The sequence below is a fragment of the Rissa tridactyla genome, chromosome 7 (genome assembly GCF_028500815.1).
Source record: "Rissa tridactyla isolate bRisTri1 chromosome 7, bRisTri1.patW.cur.20221130, whole genome shotgun sequence".
Lineage (NCBI taxonomy): Eukaryota > Metazoa > Chordata > Aves > Charadriiformes > Laridae > Rissa > Rissa tridactyla.
In genome coordinates this window covers 52729457-52745750 of record NC_071472.1, presented here as the reverse complement: position 1 = coordinate 52745750, position 16294 = coordinate 52729457, and the positions used below count along the sequence as shown (strand labels likewise).

Below are 16294 nucleotides of genomic sequence, written 5' to 3'. Positions count from 1 at the left end.
AAACTACACTGTAGAAATGAAGGCAGGTTTCATGAGCTAGTAAAAGCAAAACAATTCCTCACTCGTGCGTTTCACAACTAGTCACGCACTAAAACACATAAATGCTTATCTTCGCGATCAGAGAACAAGCTGAAAGTTAGTTTCTCAATCGGTACATAATACATACAAAGAACACAATCTAAAAAATCTCAATGCCATGAAAGAATAAAAAAACCTCTATAATTTGGCTAAATTGCATTCTGCTTGTATAATGACAAATCTCCTAAAACAAAAGCATTGACAAGTGCAGTTCATAACTGCTATCATAATTAATAACCAAATTTCATTGGCTCAAGTTTTACAATTTATTCTAAAATTTAAAATTGTTCACTTAAAAAAAGGTCAGATTAAAGCAGCATGTGGACGGCAGGCTGAGGAAGGTATGAGTGTGATTACAGCAGCTGAAACTCTGCCCTAATCACACTCTTATCTTTCTTATCTACTGGAAGTATTTATAAAGCAATGATTATCATACTAGGCCCCATCACTGCTCTGAGTTAGTTCTGAACCAGCACCTTCGTGTTGCTGTAAAAAGTTTATACTGCTAGAGGTGCTGTCATTCTGCTGAGACTGAAGGCCAAGCTTCTCATCACTTGAAGTCATTAAAAAAAAAAAATAAACTATGACACTTCTTTAGAAGTAGGGGTGTTAACCCCAATGTCCTGGCCAAATTCCCAGCTTGAGTAATTACAGTATGCCTTGAATAAATTCTTGCCACTGTTTCCGTTGGACACAGCATTGTTCTCTACTTCCTTTCCTACAATATTATGGAGTGCTGATGCATGCTCTTAAAGGTCCTGTCTACACTGGAATGTTGTACAGGTCTACCCCAGGACCAGCTCCACGGCAGAACATTGGGAACAATGTGTTGGAACCAGTTCTGCCTGTCAGCTGAACCGCTAGGCAATTTGTAATTTTTATTTATTGATGTTCTGGCACCTCCTTCAGATGGAATTAGCTTTGGGTATAGCTATCTGATAGATAAACTGGTGCAAATCCCAGATGCAGACATAGGTAAACCTGTTCAGTTCTTCTTTAAATGAACTAAATTTGCATCAGGAAATTAGCAAGCTAAGCTAAACTCACTTAGCATTCTAGATGCCTACTATAATCATCTGAAAAGACAGCAAGAGCACGCCTAGTAGCAGAGGGATAGAAAACCATGCTAAATGTGCCTATTTAGCTAGCAACAATAAAATCATAGTTTTAATACTGCCTGTTCCTTCAGAATGTCAGAGGACTTTTTCTAAACTGGTCATCCAAGGATGATACTGCTTATTTTCAAAGCAGTCACTGAATATGTATCCAATGCTTAACTGGTATTTTACGTAAAACACTTAATAGTTGATGATAAAGCATTATTCACGTTTTTCTGCAGCCACCATTAGAGACTCTAAGGATTTTTACCTAGAGCTATCATTATCTTTTCGTATGTGTAACACAAAGAGCTGAGGCCCAGACTCTCTGCTGGCGTTTGCTGGGTTAGCTCCATGGACGTCACTAACTGAAGCTTTTACTCTCATAATTCATGAATTTTAAAGGCAATTTGTCTGCAGGAAGAAGTAGAAGATTGAGATTCAGAAGAACCTGATTCTCAATTCCACCTTATGACCCCACGGGCAGACCACTCCCTCTCACTGCTCCACTTAGTTCTCCCATCGGCAAAAGCAAATGATACCCACTAATTTGACAAAACAAGTACAAGAACAAATTTATACTGATAGGCCATACCGAGCAGATTCACGTTAAAACACCATTGTTTTAACATTTGAAAATACAAATATTTACCTTTCAAGAATGTCCTTAATTTCCCCAGCAGCACGCTTCCAAACCCATATTATTTTAGAAGACAGAAACTGTAGTTTCAGAAAGTGGATGGTTTTATTTTTGTGCCATTACAAAAATGCCTTTTAACTTGTCAAACGATATGCTACAAATATCTTTGGCAGATGAATGAAACCAAGTTTCCTGTCATAGCTGCCAACTTCAAGGTTGAGATAATCAGATAAACCTTTAGTTTGCCTCTCCCAATACTTACAACAACATATGCTTGAAGCGATCCACATTTGTCTTACTTTTCCTATTGGGATTTGAAAAGGCAAAGTATCAGACCACCGCATGACAAGTCTGCAGAACGTTTGTTCACAAATAATCGTCCACAATTATTGCAGCCAACCTCTGCTCTCAACTTTTCTCAGGTTTCCCCCATTCCATGTCCCCAGTAGCTCTGCTTGGCTAAATGTAAACGCAAAGTTTAGACAAATAGTATCCAGCATCCTCCTCAATGCCTGCTGGATACAAAGCCTCCTGATGGTACAAAACACCTGTTAGTTTACGGGAAAATAGGAAGGAATTTTGATTTGCTTGTTTTATTTCAGCAGTATTGCTGGATTTACAGAATTTTACTATTTCATATGGAGGACACCTCAAAATTGTGAATATTTGCAGGGTACTTTATAACTGACAACACTGTCCCTTCAGATATTATCCTGAATTTAAAACTGGAAGCAATCCCTACAAACACACCTTCTACAAACTTTGTGTCTGATATAACTGTTTCTATTAATTTATTATCAGGATGTCAGTACAAATTGTTATTTTGATGATTCCTTGCCCCTATACTTCTGAAAGGGAAAGCAACTATAAACACAAGGGAGACTGACCTCAGTGATTTCCTCTGTTCAGACAGCAGCACAATGCGCTTAAACACCATGACAAGGAGAGGTGGACTGTTTAGAATTCCTCCAGCTGTAATCTACAGTAAAAACAAATAAACAAATACGTGACTACAAGACGCGATAATTAATCCCTGCATGAAGCCAACTGTTATCTCGAGTTCATAGATGGAGATACCAAAGCACACAAAGGCTCAACAACCTACCAAGTTCAAAACCCACCACAGCTTGGGAGGCCATGTGCTTGGTCCATGAGATTTTGTTTTGTTTTGTTTTCCTCCCTTGGCCATAAACCAGATACAGTTTGGCCAAGAGCAGACAGCCTGAAACGCACCCATTTGGCCAGGCCAGTTGCACAAGAGCTAGCACAAGCAGACACCTACCACCTCCTGGGGTTATCGCCTGTAGCTGAGCCGCTCCCGGCGACTAAGGCTGCTCCATCCACTCAGCCATACCCTCACCCCGGCTGTCCTGCCCCAAACCCACCCTCCCCAGCCACACCTGCCCCCCACAACTCCCACCTGCCTCCAGGCCTCTCCCCTGCCCTCCTTCTTCATCCCCCAGGCCCCACACGCCACATCCCCATGCCCTCCTTCTCTCCGCTCCTCCCGGAGCCCCCATCGAAGCTTCCCCATGTCTTTCCTCAGTTTCCCCATTCTCCTTCAAGCCTTTCCCACCCCCCCCGCTGAACTCCCCCTTCGAGCCTTCCACCCCGCCGAGCCCTCAGGGCCTCATCAGCACACACACCCCCCCCCGCCATCTTCTCCCTCAGGCCCCTCTCCCCTCACAGTCCTCCCGGTCCCCACACGGGCCTCCTCCAACCCCTCTTTCTCCCTCTCCCCCTTTTCTAGCACCCCACACCCCTCACATTCTACCCCCCACCCCGGCTCTCTCCTCTCCCTCAGCACCCCCTCGCCATAACGGCCCCCCTCATCGCCCCGGTTCCCCCCCCCGGCAAACCGCCTCCCTCGCCCCCTCCTCACACAGCCCCGCCCCTCCCGCGGCGAAAGGCGGGGGGGGGGGGGGAGAGGGCGGCGAAGTCTCGCGAGAGGGGCGGGCGGGGGCCGTTGGCTGCGGGCAGCGCGGAGCGGCGGCGACGGAGCAGCCGGAGCCCGGGCGGCGCTGAGGGGAGGCGGCAGGCAGGGAGGCAGGCGGCCATCCCGGCGCGGCGCGGCCCGGCCGAGGGACCCGCTCCGCCGCGGCAGGCACGGCCGGCGCCGCCGCCCGCCCTGCCCGCACGCTGTGCCCCCGCGGCGCGGCGCGGCCTGGCCGCGGCTCGGCGAGCGGGGCCCAGGCGGCGGCGGCCGTGGTGGTGGAGACGGCGGCGGCGGCTGGGCGCTCCGCCGCGCCTGCCCTGCCATCTTAGGTGCCGTGCCCCGCCGCCTTTGTGCCCGCCGCGCCCGGGCACCCGCGGGGGCCGGGCCCGACGCCCCTCCGGGGGCGCCTCCCCCCGCGGGGCCGCCGCCCCTTGCCCCGCTCCTCCTCCTCCTCCTCCTCCTCCTCCTCCTCCTCCTCCGCGGGGGGCCGACCGGCGCTCCCAGCCCGGCTGCGGCGGAGGGTAAGGCGGGCACCGCGACGGGGGGCTCGGCCGGGGCGGGTCGGCGGCGGGGGCGCCCCCGGGAGGGGTGAGGGAGGAGAAGGCGGAGGAGGAGAAGGGAGGGGGGGGGGGCCCGGTGGGGCCGGCGCCTCCCCCGCCGCGCTCTGCGGCAGTGCCGCAGGACTCGGGGCTGCCGCCTCGGCCCCGGCGGCGGGCGCGGAGCGGCGGCGGGGGAGCGGGAGGCGAAATGGCGCTTCCCCTCAGAGGGGCGGCCGCCGCCGGCGGGGTGTTCCCCGCGGCCGCCGCTGTCAGGGGCCGGCAGAGGCCTAGGGCTGGGGCCGGGCTGCCGGCACCACCGGCCAGGCGTGCCCGACGCCTCCGGCCTTTTTGTCTGCGCGGCTCCGCTGGGCTCCGTCGGCCGAGCCCGGATCCCCCCGGGGGGGCTGGGTGTCCCTCAGAGACCGGCGCGGATTCCTGCCCCCTTTTTTCCCCCCCACCCCCCACCTTTTTCCCTTCCCCCCACCCCCCCCCCCCCTTCCCTACCCCTCGCTCCTCCCCAAGTGGTGAGTTCTCAGTGTAAATACCATTTTGTTCGGTGCCGATACGGGATTTGGAGGAAAGTGACCTATTTTAAAGACCTTTTATCGCTTCCCCTCAGCATTGCATGTGGCGGACGATTCCGTTAGCCAAATAGCGTTTCCCAACCATTTTAATTTGTCAGATTAAAACGTCTCATGGAGGCTTGATTTCTGCAACCCGCGTGTGGGGATGTCTTTAGAAATAGCCTTCAGCCTGCTTTGCTGCAAGCATCTTTGGAGCATTAAGAGTTCACCTTTGTCACTGTGAAAGCAGAAATAAATATAAAGGCGATACCTGTAACATGCAGTTGTACCATTGTGTTGGGCGCGGTACAAGAAATGGGGGGGGGGGAGAAGAAGAGAACCAGGGATTAAAATGGTTGTTGTCAAATGTAGATCTTTCCCTGTCTTAGAAGAAATGACAGAATGGTATTAAGCTGGAGGACTTTCATTTATTTTCTGAGAAAAACGCTTCGTGTTTATCGTGCTTGTCTCCTGCTTATCACGGTATGGAGTACTTCATTAGGTGGCATTTTAGTGGCTGAGTTGGTTAAATAGCAGTTGCATTAACTAGTTGAACAAATTGTGTCCTTCACCTTTGGCTGTTTGAGAGCCCTTCCAGCAGTGTGTCCATGCATGCCAAGGACGGATTAATAAGATGTTACCTAAAGGTTTGAATGTTATTGATTCCTTACTATTAATGCTATTTATAGTGCATCTGACATGGCTCTTGGTTTATGTATTTGGATAAAGGTTATCAGCTTGGAATGCTTCAAATGAAATGTTCTCAAAATGTCAACCCTAATATTATATATATTTTTATACAACATATATATATATATGTTGTTGAACAGTGTAGTTCACATCTTTAGTGTCTGAAAAACACCTTTAGTAGATACCACATCACAGTAGTGAAAACATGGTGAAAAACAGTGATATATTTTGGCACTAGTGAAGGTTTGTTTTCATATTCCAGGATTACAGAATAACATCTTCTGTTGCAATAAATCTGATTTTAGATACATGTTTCTTGAAACTACTTTGAGCCTACATTTTCCTTGCCTTTGTGCCTGTTCATAGTGAGCATGTCATAGTTTTTGCTACTTATGTCCAAGGGCAAACCTAATCAAGGATTGGTTTGAGCCTTCATATTAGATTCTCCACAACACTGGCCTAGTTCTGACTGGTATGTTTGTCATTTTTAGGACTCCTCTTCCTTTTATCTGAAGACTGAATTACATTGATAAACTTGAACCTTAATTTGTCCTTTGAACTTGAGAGAATGTTTTTCTCCTCTGTTAAGAATTTCTCATTGAAGAGAAAGTGATTCTGCTAGAACAGCTTAAATTAAATTTAATCCTGTTGCCTGAGGTAAAAACACCTTGGATAGTTTGATTTTTTTTTTTTCTTTTTAACTAGGCTGAAATTAAGTGCTGCATGTAGAGGACCAGATGTTGGCATTAAAATTACGTACAGATAAGGTGACGTAGGCCTCAAGTTAGACTATTGGAAAAAGTTATCTATCGTATGTCCTTCTGTTAAATTCTGGTGTAAGCTAAGCTGGAGAATTTTAAATGTTTACTTCCATCTAAGTAACATTTCCATTTGTGCAGCTTTCATCTTCACCTATCCATTATAATTCATCAGTTTTTTGTCACTAGAATACCATATTTTTAATGAGTTGTAAGACAGCCTCAGTTTTTATGTTTGGTGAGATACATTAGAAGAGAAGCAAATATCACACTAATAATTAGATCTTCAGATGTATCCTAGTAGTGGATTTCCTGTAATGAGGATGTTTTTGTAGAGAACAATAGATATGGCAACGAATTCAGAGATTTGTTTTAAAGATGTTGTAGGTAGCGGACTTTGTAGTAGCGAGTTCCACTTTGACAGACTGATGCATGCTCAACAGGAGCATTAGGTGGTTTCCAGGTACTTCGTTTTCAGGTGCTAATTCTCTTTCTAGCAAAGACAGACTGGATGTACTACTACTGTTGTCTCTCTTGTCTGTCTCTTCTGCAAGGGTATACTTCTGCTCTAACTTAATAGGTGCTACAGTCATTTGCAAAATATGCCTCATATAAGTTTATTTGACAGTACAGATGTTTTGTCAAATAAGAAAATGTTTAGGGTTGATATGGTTCTCTTTGTTTTCCAGAAGTGGTAAGGAAGCTATGATAAATATCATTTGTCTTACTCCATTCTCAATGTATTTTGGAGAACACTTGTATAATCACTAAGATCCTATCTTAGAAGCATTTTCTCTTGTGTTTCTCTTCATATTAAAATCATGTAAACAACATATTGTTCTGTTGAAGTGCACACTAGAAACTACAAAAATCTTTGGTATTACCAGTGGTAACCCAGGCTCTTGTCTTCTGAATTACGGTGTTTATGGCTGGCCATTACATTTTTTTCTGTTCAAGGTTTTTAGTTGTATTTCCTTATGTGAACCTGGACAAAAGGAAGAGCTTAAGTTCAACTCTGGACCAGAGTCATGTCTGCATTAGAAAGTTATCGTGGGTCTGACAGCGGGGTTTCGGTTAGGGGTAACACAGATGTCCTCCCTTGGTTAACCATGTTTGAGACCAGCTTGCCTATAACAGTACAGAGAGAGATGATTCAGTACCTTCCAAGACTGATGGTTGTCCTTTCTCTTATAACTCCTGAATGTGTCTTACTCTTACAAACTGCTCATTCCTGACCAACGTGATGCAGGATGAAACCATGGTCTGTGCGGTCTTGTGCTCACTGGTGAGTTCCTGTTACACTAGAAATTGATTTAGGTGCATGGTCCTGTCCTCCACATGCTTTTCCGTGTGTGTCATTCCGTTGGCACTGGTCTTTGCTCCTGCCCTGAGCCACACCAGCAGAAAGCTAACCTAAGGAAAAACGCAGAGTTTTGTGCCAGCTTGGTGATCTGAAATGGCTCAGTGCACAGATAGGAGATGCAAGAGACAACCCAAGGGACTGGGCTGCACCGCGACAGCCAGCAATTAGATCAGTTTGTGCTGCCATGGAACCACCGCTTGATCAAAGAGAAATGTTTGGAGACAGAGATGGTTGGTGGCACCTTTTCCTAACGTTGTACTAGTTTCAGGATTCTTTGTTTTCATTGTTCTTTAGCATGCTGAGGAATTGCTTGTCATACATTGATTTCTGTGTGGAGAAGAGACTGGAAAAAATCCAATGGATAAAGGGTCAGAAAACCACTAATCCCCTCATGTGAAGTTCCAGAGGGAGCTCAGCTGTGCAGAGCTGCAAAGCAGAGTCCTTCCTGTGAAAGCAGAACTTAAAATGTAAAAACGTGAAATCAGAGGTGAAGTGCAAAGTGTCTGAGGTGGAAAAAGCGTGCACAAAACAGGAGGAAAGGATGGAGAGCTATTTAAAAGCACAGTCGGCTTTTAGACACTGTATTCCCTCCTCCTTGTCTAAGTGCTCATTTGCAGTACAAAACATGGAGGAAGGAATACTTTCTGAAGGTCCTTAGAAACACAATGGACATTAGACAGCACAATGGGTGCTCCAAACATGGTTTCTTAAAGCAGTTTTTAAACAAATATATTGGTGATCGTTGGAATGACAGTATTTTTTTAATTACCAAAGGGAAGCCATTGAGAACTCTTAATACTTTGTCAGAAATTAGTGTATTGTTAAGCCTGACAATTACTTTTTTTTTTTTTTTAACATCCTGCTAAATCTGGATTTCTTTGCCAGAAGAAAAGGCAAGGTAGCCACTGTAAACATAGCATGAAATTGCCAAAGCAGCAATAAGTTTTGTCTAAACAGAAAAGTTTCTCCAGTTTAATCGGAGCTTGCTGAGCCCAGCTATGCAGAGTTAGTTACGCACCTACACTGTAGCTTAGAAATGAGGTTTTCCTTAGGGACATGGTGAGGACAGCGCAACAGGCATTCCGAGTTACGGTGATGATGGCTTCTTAATACGAGTGGACAGTAGCTAATAGTTTTGCCTGTTGTATTGCTTGGCTGGAAGCAGTTTTGATTTTTCTCTGGGGGTCAGGATGGGGTGACAGCATGAGATTTACATATTGAATATTGTCCTTAGAGTGGAAAAGGCTAGAAATGTTTTGTTTTGGGGGAAACTTAGATCTTGAGGAAAGAAGTCAAAATCACAGAACTCTAAAGCTGGCAGGCTCTGCAGTTTTCGGTGCCTGTGATCTTCCACTGACCCTTATTAGAGTCCTGGCTACAGCCATGCAAATATTTTCTTTAGAGTGAGATGTAATTTTATAAAAACAGTTTTCTCCTGTGCTCATCAAGTGTAGCATGTTTACGGGGCGGCCGTCTATCAGAATGTAGGTGAGTGGTACCTGTGAATGTAGCTGGAAGCTTTTGGTGCGTGTCCGTGATGTCAAGCCATATCTAAAAAGTAAATGTTGATGTTTCATGTTAATGTCAGAGATTCTTACAGCTTTTAGACTGAAAACCAATGTGTATTATACCTGAATTCTTAAAATGTGAATAAAGTTGTTTTCAGTCTTTTACTTAGTTCAGCTAAACTTCAAACCCCATTTTTCTTCCCTTTACTCTGCTGTCATTGACCGAGCATCAGTAGACACAGTTTTTGAGGGGTTAGATCCTGTAGGATCAGTCCCTCTCTTTGCATTGCTGGTTCAGCTTCAGTTCATTCTGGTCTGTCTGATTTCTAACCTGGGGAAAGCCATGGGATCTAGGAGCATGGGAAAGTGGAATATGTGAATTCAAGTATGTTAAAAGGGTAAGGAACATTTCTTATAACAGTTTTTGGCTTGTTCCTCGTCCGTGTGTTAAGTCTGTTTTACAAGCATCCAGCAGTCCTTCCTCTTCCCTGACATACTGCTACTCTAAGGCAATAACAGACCCATGGGCCCCTTCCCAGAGAACAGTTGTATTGGGATTTCTTGGAAAGAATCGCATGTGGTATAGCACGTTTGTTATTTTTGCCTTCCTTCCCCTTCTTAATATGCAATTCTTATTTCCCGCCTCAGTCCCCTTTTAATTGGTGACTGTCACTCCCTCCCCCAGTTGAGGAGATGAGAAGAGAGGTTATTTTTGCTAACGCTGTTTCTCAAATAGGCCACGGGTATACAGTAAGTAGTGCAGTAACTTTCTCCATGGGAAACCGTCAGTTATTAGGATTTCTCACGCTGCGTCCCGGTGGCAGTGCAACATGTTTCTTCTTTAGTTCTGGCTTGCAGTTGTCACCAGCACTGGCTCCTCCCAGTTCCCACTTCCTTGTAACCCAATCTGAATAAAGATCATGGGATTTGAATGTGCCTTGCTTTTCTGCTGCTGCTCTGAATGTTTGGGTTGTCTCCGTGTTCTTCGTAAACTGTACACTGTGATCTTTGCTTTTTTGGCTTTGCCTGTTCCAAAAAGCAGTTGACAGTTGTTAAAATCAGTTCTGGGCCAGCCATGATTTGATGCGATTAAACTGTGTTAAATATGTTCCAGAATTGTTTCTTGGCCTAGATAGCAAACTAGTTAAACCCTAGTTTTGAAATCTATTTATGTGTGATTTGGCCCTGTGCCCCTAGGTAAGCTCTCTTCAAGCACCTCTTCAAGGGTCAAACAGAGCACAGGATCTTCTGCCTTAAAATCCACCACCCTCCTGTATCTCCTCTTTTTTTTTTTTATTACTCTTTGCATATCGAAGTCTTGTCTTGAGAATTATGTATCGGGCTAACTGTAGTAATGTGGTTTCACCACCCATAAAGACAAACTGTGTTGCAGTGATATGATTTTCCCTGGCATCAGCTGAACTGGTACAAACCCCACTTTATACATGCTCAGTACATCCTAGTATGCAGGCAGGCTCCTAGACTGAGGTTTTATGAAGGTTTGCAGCTTTACTTAAAAAAGAGGGTAACCTTGACAAAATTTCACGCTGGCTTCTAGAAGTGCGTATCAAAGTTTGGAAGGAAATAATGATATGTTTCAGAGGCAGTGCCTTGCTAAGAATGCCAAGCTCCTTTTTTGTTGTAGGTTAATTGCCATATAGGCAAACACTGAACTCTTACCTGGGATTTTGGCTTCATTTTCCTTCTTCCCTTTCCACACAAAACCCCCTCTAAACCATGCTTTGAAGTATTTTAAACTAGGTTAGTCTCTGGCTGGAGGTGTGTGGTAGAACCTCCTGTTAATTCTTGCTGGGACCTGCCCGTTTTGCAGCAAGAATGCGGGCGAACCCATCTGAATGCTGATCATCTGTTCTTTGTGGAGGATGGAAGATTATTTTTCCTTCATTTGACACAACATATGGGCAAAGGAATCCTAGAGCATCTCCATTCCAAAAGCCACGTCAAGTGCCCAGAGCCCTTTGTTGGTGCCCATGGAGGTGAGGGAGGATACTCGGTCTAAGCTCAGTTGTTTGCATGACAATCACTGGAGATACTTCCTTCTCCCACTATCAGAAGATGTTGCTGTGAGCTGCTGGCTCAGAAGTTGACCACATTCTTCCCAGACCAGCCTACGTAGCAATCCTGAACTGGCCAGAATCTTCAAAATTTTGCTCTTGCTGACTGGGAAGACAGAGCACAGGGTCCCAAATGCTAAAATAACCTGTACTTAAGAAGAGGTGATGATGCATGCTTTTTATCCAAAATAAAACACTATGAAAGAAGCGAGTTCTCATCCTCACTGCTACTTTTGATTTCATTGCAATACTGATGCAATGAATTTATTTGCGAAAACAAGACTGGGCAAAAGATTTGTTCCTGATTTGACAATAACAAGCAGAGCACCTTGGATACTAGACTAACATGGAAATAGTTTACTTATAAAGAACATGAGTTACGTTCAGTACCTCATAATTAGTTGGGAAAACATAAAGAGCGTTTAAAGAATCAGTTGCTAGTTTATTGAAAAAGATTTGACATGCAGGTTTTGATGCACACTGTTTTTTAAAATATTTTGGAAACATCCCTACGTTTTCTAAAATACTTTAATGGTAGGTGCTTTTTCTTAAATAGCTCCTATCTCTTGAAAATATTACTTCACACATTATTTTAAGTATCTTGTAGTTTCCCCTGTTGCAGGAATTGGTAATTGTGGGCGACTGTGCAGGCTTGCCGTCACATGGGGCTCTGGAGTCTTTCCACAGTGGCTGGTCCAGCACCATTGTGTGTGATCCTTATTTGAGTAGTCTTCCCATTTGCATGTTCTGGTATTGAAAATTAATTACTGTAGTGACTATAAATTGATATAATCACTATGCTTTTTGGAGGTATTACAAATATTTTTATGTTTAAATAGAAATAGCTATCATTAATATTAATATGATGAGAAATGAAATATTAATACATAAATAGAATTTTAAGTAAGCTATAACACAGAAAGATTAGCTTACGTATGTGATGTTTTTATACTTTTCTCTGAGTTGGCAGGATAATAATAGTAATTCCCAGTTCTTAATTTCATCCATAAATCTCAAGGTATTTTAAACGAATGATGAATGCATATTTATTTTTCACATTTACAAGGTGGGGATCCTGAAGTACGGGTAGAGGAGTGAGTGATTTGCCCAGTGTAGCTGGTGACAGAGGTAGAAGAATTTGTCTCCTTAGTCTCCAATTAATATCTGACCAGCAGGACACCAGTACCTCCTGGGTTGTGAGGTAGAAGCAGAAGCATATGCGATGCTGCGTTGTCTGTGGGCTGGGGTGGAACAGCACAGACCTCAAAGTTCAGCAGCACCACCATCCCAGATCTCTTCCCGAAAGTCTGGCTGACCTGCTAATAATGCAGGGGATTGGGGTTTTTGTTTCATTGTATAAGCACTATGTAGGTTTTTTCTTATCATAATGGCAATTTAATTTGTTCATGAATGAGCTGGTAAATCTTGACATTTGTAACATGGTATGCTACTATGTGTTGCCTTTGCAAACACACACAAAAGAAGTAATTATTATTTTTAAAATAAATATGAAAGGGACCTTTAATGCATTGTAAATCAGTCCCTGAACTTAACAAACAACAAACTAAGTCTTTTCATTTTGGGAGTCAGACACACACAGGGATAACTGCGGACAACTCACCTAAATAAAAAAACCTATTATTGTGCATATATAGTTGTAAGACTTGGGGATTGTCTGGACATCTTTATGGGGATCTGTGGAGGCAGAGTGTATCCTCTTACCCTGTTTGTGCAGTTCCTACTACAGCTGAATCTCACGTTCACATCTTCCGAAGGGTCTAGTGATTGTGTAACGCAAATGCATGCTGCTGTTCTTTGTAAAAGGCTGAAAGCGTTCCCACCTGATGCACTGGGAAGGAAGAGCTTCGAGCCCCTGTACCTGTCAGCAATCTGTAAGCATTGCTGAGCGAGCCGTTGCTTGGCTCATCATCACAAGTAACTTTCATGTGTTCTAGATTCTACTTGAACTGTCTCTGCAGAGAGGTTTACAGTGTTGTTATTCATTTAAAGCATATCTATGCAGTAAAATTGCTGGGGCTTATTTGGAAATAATAAAACTAAGGGTTTTTGTTGCGTCAGTCGTGTTATTTTTAAACTAGAATAACCCAAGAAGCATAAAAACCTTGACATTTGAGTACCTGTGTGGGAATTCTCAATATTTTGGGACCTTGGTTTTCTGAGGGATTTTTGTTCAAAGCTGTCGCAGCCACAGAGTATGAAATTCAGCAAGTTTTCTCCAAGATCTGCTTTCAGCTTTGAACTAATGCTGGTTTGAAGTAGATTGTACCTGTTTATCGTGTGCATTGCAAAATCTACCTACCTATTTACATAGGTGTTGGGGAAACAAGGATGATACAGGCTAGCATGAGTGGTAGGGAGCAGCATGAGTGGAAGGAGAGTGTGGTGTGAGTTGTGATTCTACTTGTCTGCTTATTTTCTGGTTTGGAGGCATCGAGCACCTGCTGATTTAGGGGTTTTCTATATGTGATTTCATGCCTGTGATTAGCATTTCTAAGGACATGACACATACGGTCTCACCACTAAAATACGTTCGGTAAATATGTAAACAGAAAATTACAGAGATGGTCATTGTCCGTCTGTCCTGACTGGCCTCCAGAGGTAACCTGGCAGGACTCGGCATGCTTCATTGGGACCATCCGATATAACACATCTTGGACTTCAAACTTAGGAGTAAAATGCCTTCTCTGAGTGGAGTTACCACCTCCTTTTGGCGCTTCCTTAATGGCAGTTGCTTGTCTCATTTTCTTTCTTTTTAATCACTGGGGCAGGAGATTGAGATATTTAGATAGTGTATTCCAGTGTCTTCCCATTTTACTGCTTAAAGTCTTGAAGTCAAACTCTATCGAAAACTTCAGCTGCTTCACAGAAATCTGTAATTGCATTTTATCTGAAATCAACCATTTTTATGCCAGAATTTCTCAAGGTAGATGATGAATAGTAATAACAGAACTTATAAGTTCTGGGGAGGTGTGAGAGATCCTGTATGATGGCGTCTTTTAAAAACAGTTTTTCTGGACAAAGTTTGAGAATGATGCCTGGTTAGTTGACGTTATTGTTGGAGCGTTGTCCCTAAGTTAATAGCAAAGTTATGTTTGTTTTGCTGCTTTGAGAAATTATTAGAATTTTGTCTGAATTGAGCAGGCTGTTAATACTGATTAGCTTGTGCATAAGGTGGAGATGGCAATCTCCTTAATTTCATATTTAATTACCAAAAAATCGCAGCAAGGAGCTGTCGAATGATTTGTCACCATTGTGCTGTTCAGTAGCTATCGGTGGAACCATGTGACTGCTGGGTATTTAATATCTTCTCCTTCTATAATTCTCCTATTTTTTTTCCCTTTGCTGTTTTTTTTGGTGTTGCTGTTTAAAATTAAGTCATAAATTGTTAGGAGCAAGGAAAACAGTCGTGTACCATCTAGTTTGGTGTCTTGAATCTCCAAGAAGCGTCTTGAAGATTTGCTCCCAAGATTTTACAGATATTTCTTACTTAAAACCTGTAATTTCTGAGCTTGCCAGTCATGTCAGTCTGTTGAGTTCAGGTATTACATGACGGATAAATCTCCGTGTGACGTGGAGCAGTCAGTGCACATGTTCTAGCGTGGGCCTCTCACGAGTTTTAATAACTACAGACAAGGTATGAATATCTCTTCACTGCAAGAGGCATGTTTTTTTCTGTTTTTTCCCTCTGCAGGTGCTACCTTCTGCATGGATACACATCTAGCAGTTCCTCTGTCTCTGGTGGAGCATGTGTGCTTGCTCTGCAGGAAAGATGCTTCTTAGAATGCTTACCTCATATGGAAGAAATAATTTTATAAAGCCTATAAGTAAGAGCAGTTTCCAGTTTACAGTGACTTAAACACGCTGTGCTTTGCTTTGTTTCGTCACGATGAAAGCCACTTGTTTGTGTAACTCAAAAAAAAATAACAACACAGGCATAAACAAGCATAAAATAATGTACTGTTCAAGATATCTTTATAGGCAAACAGTAACTAAACACCTTTTAACTTGATCCTGCCTGGCTTGGAAAGCATCGGGACTGTTGCCTTCCCCCATTTTGATGGGCTGCTCTTGTGGGCCGGGGGTCTGAAGGGAAAATTATTTTACCCCTGGAGACGTTGAGTTTTCAGTCGGCCAGGAGGTGAGAGCCAGGAGCAGAGCTGTCGTTCTGAGCTCTGCTTTGAGGGAGAGCTGCTTCCCTCCTGTTTGGGTTTTGCTTTTTTTTTTTTTTTTTTGGTCGGTGTGATGTCATCATTCTGCGAGGTCTGCGCCGCCGCGTCCTCCAGGAAAACAAAACAGGGGGACGAGACCTGAATGTCAAATGTAAAAAAACAAGCAGATCTGATTCTTCCTCTCCTCCCTCCCCCTTTTTCATTGAAAGGAGCTTTCAAGCTGACTTTATACAACAGGAATTAGCTTAATAGAAAAAAGAGAGCAAGAGAAGCACAGTTATTTCTTTTCAGTTTTTATTATCAAGTTCTCAAAAATAACTTCTTCCTGCCTTGCTGGAGGATGTGATGTATATTATGTGCCAGATGCAAATATATAGGCATTTTATAAATACCCATGTCCTCCTTGCTTCAGGGATCTTTTTTTCTTTAATGTCACCTTTCTCTTTTTTACTGTTTTGGAGATATTTAAATGAACAGTGCACAGTGGCTTCTTGTCGTGTTTGTTTCTATCAGAGAACTGTCCCATATTGCTTCAGATGTTTGTATAAATATCATGGTAGTACTAACAGCAGCCTTCCACTAGGATTACTCTTGGGCCCCGGCCGTGGTCAGGGGAGCAGCCAAAAGCAACTGCAGGACTCATAGAACCAGGCTGATTTTTGTTCAAGGCTGTGAAATTTAATATAAGAGCGTATCCAAGATCTTCCTTCTTTATGGGAACCCTTTTGTGGCTTTCATGCAGCTCGTTAGCTATACTGAGTAGTAGTCTTCATGTAAATTTGAATCGGTTTATTCTTTTTCAGGCTAGAGCTCGAAATGACTTTGCAAAATAATTTGCAGAGAGGTGTTTTTAGGTA

At 43.6% G+C, this 16294-nt stretch overlaps 1 protein-coding gene across 1 annotated transcript in view; it reads left to right on the top strand.

Annotated features, from left to right (window-relative positions):
• The first annotated feature begins 4041 nt into the window (after positions 1-4041).
• The window catches only part of TAOK1 (TAO kinase 1), a 68297-nt gene continuing 56044 nt past the window's right edge, over positions 4042-16294 (top strand). The window contains exon 1 of the mRNA XM_054207859.1: positions 4042-4272. The gene's annotated coding sequence lies outside the window, so the exon portion shown is untranslated. The remainder of the gene's footprint in view (positions 4273-16294) is intronic.